Source organism: Rhipicephalus sanguineus, chromosome 3 (genome assembly GCF_013339695.2).
Source record: "Rhipicephalus sanguineus isolate Rsan-2018 chromosome 3, BIME_Rsan_1.4, whole genome shotgun sequence".
Classification (NCBI taxonomy): Eukaryota; Metazoa; Arthropoda; class Arachnida; order Ixodida; family Ixodidae; genus Rhipicephalus; species Rhipicephalus sanguineus.
In genome coordinates, this window is record NC_051178.1 from 148,955,077 (window position 1) to 148,961,733 (window position 6,657).

Here is a 6,657-nt window from a genome sequence, read left to right on the forward strand (position 1 = left end):
GAGACGCAGCACACAAGTGCGGAGAGAAGAGTAGAAGAGAGAGACACAGTAGGGGTGGAAAGAAGTGCGCATGCGCGCGTCATCCACGCAGTCCCCGCTTCTGCCGCAACAACCTTCCCTTTCCCTCGGCTCAAAGTGTGTGCCTAGCCGTGTACGTGAGTGCTTGTATTTATCTCCCGCAGCGAGAGGAGACGGAGAGATAGGCGATGCCGTAGAGGCCGGCTGTCGCTGACACGGCAGGCAGGCAGGCGGCAGAACTTCATGAATGAACGTGGAGAGGAGGAGATCGGAGTAAATCCTCCTCCTCCTCTTCATTCTACTCGGGCTCTCGCGGAGCGTGGGGGAAAAAAAAAAAAGAGAGAACGCGCAAATTAGACGCGATTGCTGCAGAAGAAGAGACAACCGAGATCCCGTGGAGATTCAAAAAGGATGAAGGAGAAGGGTGATGAAAATGGTGCAACAAGCCCTCGCTTGACGTCACAAGAGGCGCGCGCGCGCGCTCGTAGCACGCTCCACGCCCTTGTAGCGCGCGCGGCGTACTCTTGGGCAATCTAATAAACGCCGGGAAAAACACGCTAATAGATCGTGAAACGAAGGAGGACCGCCGGAAGCTAATTTGACCCGAATTCTCAACTGACATGCTTTTTTCTCGGAATTAACTTCGTATTGGCCACGTGACGTGCATCACTTACTAGGTCTCTCGGTATGACAGACAATCGCGGCTTCCTAACCACATGACACTGCCAGAGCTTCAGCGTCAACGCGATGCATCATTACACAACACACACACACACACACACACACACACACACACACCACACACACACACACACACACACACACACACACACACACACACACAAAAGAAATTAAACATCAACCCGCACACTACTACGAACTTGAACGACCACAGGGAGAAGGAAAAGAAGGAAAAAAGAAACCACGCCACCCACGCGCATAGACTATTTTCGCGCCAGCAGTACAGCAAGTACACAGGCGCAGTAAGTCCGCAGGAACTGCGGAGGCGTCAGCAGCGCAACGATCGCTCTGGCGCGCCCGCTGCGGCCTCTTTGGTCGCTCTCCGCCGGCACTCTCTAGTACCTGCACTGCCTGACAAGTGACAACTAAAAAAAGAAGAAAACGCGGAGCTGGACTCAACGCACCACGCACGGTACTACGCCAGCGAGACCAACAACTGCGTCGCGTTCTTTCACGAAGGATATTACATCAGAGGCGGTTGGTGAAACAAAAATGAGAGAAAACAACAAGCAAGAGCGTATCCATGGGGCAGGGAATAAAAAATCCTAATATTTTGCGGAGCTAATGATCGTTTACAATAAAGAAAGGGCACCCCCTCTTCCCTGCCCCCTCCCGATGCAGGGTACCTGGCATAAAAGGGAGCATAAGACTAGCGCCTACAACCCCCTTCCCCTCCAGCCACCACATCGCGCGCGCGCGCACGCACGCACGCACGCACGCACGCACGCACGCACACGCACACACCACACACACACACACACACACACACACACACACACACACACACACACACACACACACACGCGCGCGCGCGCGCGTGTTACAAGAATTCGTTTTTTCGCGACTAACAGGGTCTACCGGAATCTGACCAGAGGATTTGTAAACTGGAAATGGGTATTCAACGAAACTTTCGAGCACGATCGAAGTGTGACTGAAAATTATACGTGGCAGCGTTCGATGCGTGTTGAGTTCTGAGATGTTTAATGGCTTAGCGATGCTCAAAAGTGTCAGTGCAAACAGGAAGACGAGATCGAGGATCGCTGGAAGCCAGATATACGTTGTAACAAGTGGCCTACATTGACTGAAAAGGGCGTATCGCAGCTTTCAACGACAAGCTTTATCCAACCGCTGTCAAGCAGTTTAAACGTGGTCATAATTACTTGCAGATGGCTTTACCATAGCTCATAGTCCGTGCAGATACGGAACGAGTGAGCGCAAAGTTCGCTGGCAAAGACGTTCGCGACGACCTATCAGGGCAGAATTCTTCTGTACACTGACCCATTTGTAATCGAAAACAGGAAACATGATTGCCGCGGAGGAGATAACACTGTTTCCGGTGCGCGAAATGAGCTATCTCATTGATAACGCACTGTGATTTAGGCGCGCGACGTGTAATCACCTAAGCTGTAAATACAGCAAGCTTTTCTGCGAACATCGATGATGAGTTACACAGGAAATTGGCCCGTCGTGTCCATCTGTTCGCCTGTCAGATATTGACTCAGACACGGTATACAACGCCGTGTGTCCGTCCCATCAAGTGAAATTTATAGATCCTCTCCGAAAATGGAGATCTGTCGAACCTTTCGATTACAGAGTGAAGAGTTACTGAAAACTACGCACAAGAGCGCTCAATGGCCAGTGTTAAAGAAAACCGCCAGCCATTATTACGTCCAACTAAACAATTTTTGTACCGACAAGCAAAAAGCCCCTGTATTACTAATTATACATGCATTTACAAATAAAGAATTTGTCTTCGAGTCCTTGCACCATACCTCAACAATAATCGATGGAAACCAAGAAGAGCGTTCCCTCTGAGATATGTCGCCAGGGATCTATACATGTTTTCACATGGGGGCTCATTGAGGGCCGCCATAATGCGCTCTGGGCTGTGGTAAACAGGCGTGACCACCCGAAAATGCACTGCCGAGGCAGTAACGTCAGCCTTTTGTAGATCCGTGCCACAGTCAAGAAATGAGGGGTTTCTTTTCTGAAAAGGTCTATACTGCGCCACGGCCACTTCACTTGCACTGGCAATGACACACCACGCTGAAGAGCACCACAGCACACGGATCTGCCATCTGTACAGTGCTGGGCAGTATCGAAGATACATGTATCTTCGATACTATCTATCTTAGATACTCTTTTGGTATCTTGTATCTGTATCGCGATAAGTCTTGCAAAACGAGTATCTGTATCTGTATTTCCGACACATTCAATAAGGTATCGTGTATTTTAAGATACAAGATATTGCTATAGAAACACCACCGTGCGAAAATAAACGTCGACCGGAATTCTGGTTCTCAAGCTTATATTGCTGCGACTAAGACACCTGCATAAAACTAACGACAGTAACATTCTTGTATATTTCCGCCAGAGCGCTCCAGCGAGCACAGGCGATGATGTTTAAGCGTCCCTATTGATGGAGCAGAGTCACGTGGTGGCGCTCCAGCAATCGCGACAAAAACAAGCGTGCGAACGTCTACGCTCAGCCTACCTTTTTTTTCTAGATGTTTTCTTTCTCTTTAGTTGTGTTGACGTCATGACGCTTGTTCATAGACCCTGCACTCTGCTGCGTACTCCAATGCGTGCGGCGTCTCTCGCACAAATTCTGATGCCGCTATACTATCGCTATCGAAGTTTGTCTTGCGTGATGCTTCGTTGCAATGTCTCAAGAATGCAAGAATGGGGCTCTTTTGCGACTCGCGCCTTCCACACATCAGCGATATGAAAGATCTTGTGGATGCAAGCTTGACTTACATAGTACGATGAGACTGACTTACATGCAAAGGAGATTCTAGCAACCGTCCCACTATTGGTGCTGACTTTAGATGCAATAGAACAAGCATTTACGTAACAGGAAATATTTTGACGTACTGTGTCTTTGTTCTTCCTGCTAAATTATTCGAGAAGTTCTTTTAATGATAATTTCATTGTTAGCACAAGTGCTTTCTTTGCTGTCTTCCGTTGGCATCCCATACATTACCTAGTCCTCTGCATAGTTTCTCGCTAATCTGTTTATTGTAATATGTCTTTTGTAGCCTGTTGCTAAAATACGTTCTCTGCTTTATTCTTATTTTTTAACTGTCTGCGAACGTGGTTTTATTTCATATTTCGCGGGCTTTCTCTAAAAGCCCGAAAACATTCACCACGCAGCATGTACACTGCCAAAAAAAAAAAATTGGGTTGGCCGTTTTTAAATTCGCTCTACGATGTGTCGAAGCGCCGTTGGCTCAAAAGTGAATATTAAAAATGTCGCAGTGTCGCATAATTGGCCTTATTTATTTAACCAGTTAAGCTTAGTACAAAACATACCATAACGAGTGCCACATGACGGCAAACCAAATACCGTTGGTTTCATTTCGGTTAACCACTTGTTTTTTTTTTTTTTTTAATATTGGCTTCTACTTACGTGAAACACCCTGTGTACTTATTTATTCCGATTGTTTAATACGAAACCACCGTGCTATTTGACTTAAATATATCGTTTTCCTTTTTTAGGTCGCCTTAAAGTATTCTTATTGTTACAAATCCGCAGGTAAGCAGAGCTAGAAGTGGCAATAGTGTGAATAGCAGTGATAACCTGCGGCGTTTTCTGCCGCTAGAATGCGTCTGAGACGTTTCCTGGCGGCTCAGGTTCTATCGGAGAACAAATGGTAAAAGATTGCACGTTAGTGAATATGTTGCTAACGAACGCTTTACGCCAGCAGATAAGTAAAATATGAAAAATCACTGCAGTTTTATGTCCTCAATTAATTGTGAGCGCCGACTATGTAGTTCATTGTCTTTACACGATGCGTCACAAACAATATCGCTACCAACGTTGCTGCTGTGGTACAACTGTCGGTGGATGCGTTATTACGAAAACAATACGCCTGCGGACAAGGTAAGACTGCACAGCGGTATTTGCGCCATCGTGCGGAGGCACTTGCAAGTAGATGGTAACCAGCTAACTGGTCGCCAAGTAGAACAGCGACACCAACAAACTACAGAAGTGTCAAGCAAAAACAACTAACAGCGCACCAGTTAAAGAGCTGTCATGTTAAGCAGCCTAACAAATCCCAATAAGTAGTTTAGAAATGAAACTAATACGACTTGAGCAAGAAAGTTTGTATCTTGTGATACAAACAGGTATATTGTCGAAATTAAACGAAGCTGGTCGCAGTTAAGAAATTTTCAAGTAAACACATTTCTACATAGGCCTTTGCTGCTTCATTATATATATATCTATAACAGCAAATTTGCAAATGTATCGAAGAATCTTAAGATACAATTGGGAAGTATCGTATCGGATACAATTATTCCGCAAGTATCTTGTATCTGTATCTCAAATACTTCTTGCCCGAGTATCTTGTATCGTATCGCGATACAATTTCAAAGTATCTTTGCCCAGCCCTTGTGACTCTTTTTACTATTATTCAGTGACTAACCGAGAAGCGGTGACTTGATTACATTGATTTTCCTCGAATATTTCATTCTGGCAGTGAAAGCAATAGGCCGACTTAAAAGCTAAGTATTCTGGTTCACAGGTCACGGCCCCGTTGCAGAAGCGTCGATCGTAGCATCCATCCATGCACCTCCCGACTCGGTCAATTCCCGATTGTTGCGGGCATTCGTCACTCTAGAGGGAAATCAACAAATCAAACACACACACACGAGTCGTAAGGCGGATCGATGGACGGACGACATGATGGCCTCCTTGTTTAATGGGGCAGTGACCTGTGCGCCACTTCAATTAGTAACTTCAATGCCATTTTAGCTGCAGCAAAGTATTTCTCGTCAATCGCAACAGAAAGTCAACAAGGGTTATCGTCTGTGAACCTCTATAGACTGTCCACGCAACTTTGGCCAAAGCCCCGAGGCTCTGCATTTCATTAAAAAACGTATGGGCAGCTGATGACAGAAACAAGCGATTCGGTTAAGTTATCTAAAGGGGGTAACTTATTCGTTGTGTGGAAACATGTCTAACATCACGGGCATCAATAAATCCGCTTGAAACGCGTTACAGGGCCTCCCTCCCTTCTCCTCCCCCTATTTTGTTTTCGACAACCCTATGCCAACGAAAACCGCGAGATACGATATTCGCGCAGTTATGTATAAGCAGCGCTATAGAGACGAGTATACACTCGAAGGGAGTATAAGGCACAACGCAAGCGCCGAATTTACGACGCCGCACACACACACACACGCGCGCGCGCGCACGCACGCACACACGCACACACACACACACTTTGCGTAATCCGTACCAAACAAAAGCCGAGACGTTGCTTTTGAGTAACTCGAGCTCAATTTCCATTTGCGTAGGGCCGCTTCGCGACAACCCGGAACGCCAGTCGAAGGTGAAGAACACTCAAAACAGGTCCATTACTATGCGGTGCGCCGCGCAGGTTCGGTGGGAGGGGGGGGGGGGGCGAGCTCTGCCGAGCAGGAATATCGCGGGGACGTCCCGCTATCCGTCTGCGGTATAGTGCGCCGATATTCGATTCCGGGTATTCCTTCCTGTATATACATGATGGGAGCGTCAGTATCGCCAGTGGACGGACCTTCCCGCAGTTGCCGATGCCTCGAAGGCCACTGGGGTGCTCAATAGGATGTGCCGTGTGCCCTTCCTGGCTCTGTGTCAAGGGAGGAAGGGGCTGCTGCCTCTGCAACGTCTTATTGGCATCGAGCTAAGCGATTTTTACGAGCATTCCGCGATGTAGCAAGCGCGCCTTGCGCGCGCGTATCCGGAATTCGTATCTCGGAGATTCGGCACGGCAAACGGCCATCGTGGTTGTAGATTCGCATCGCTGTATAGCAGCATGCACACGGCCACGGAAATGCATTATCCATTGCTGCCATTCGCGCTGCCATCCTGTTGTCGCCGTCAAAAAATACATCGTTGAACTACAGGTACACTAC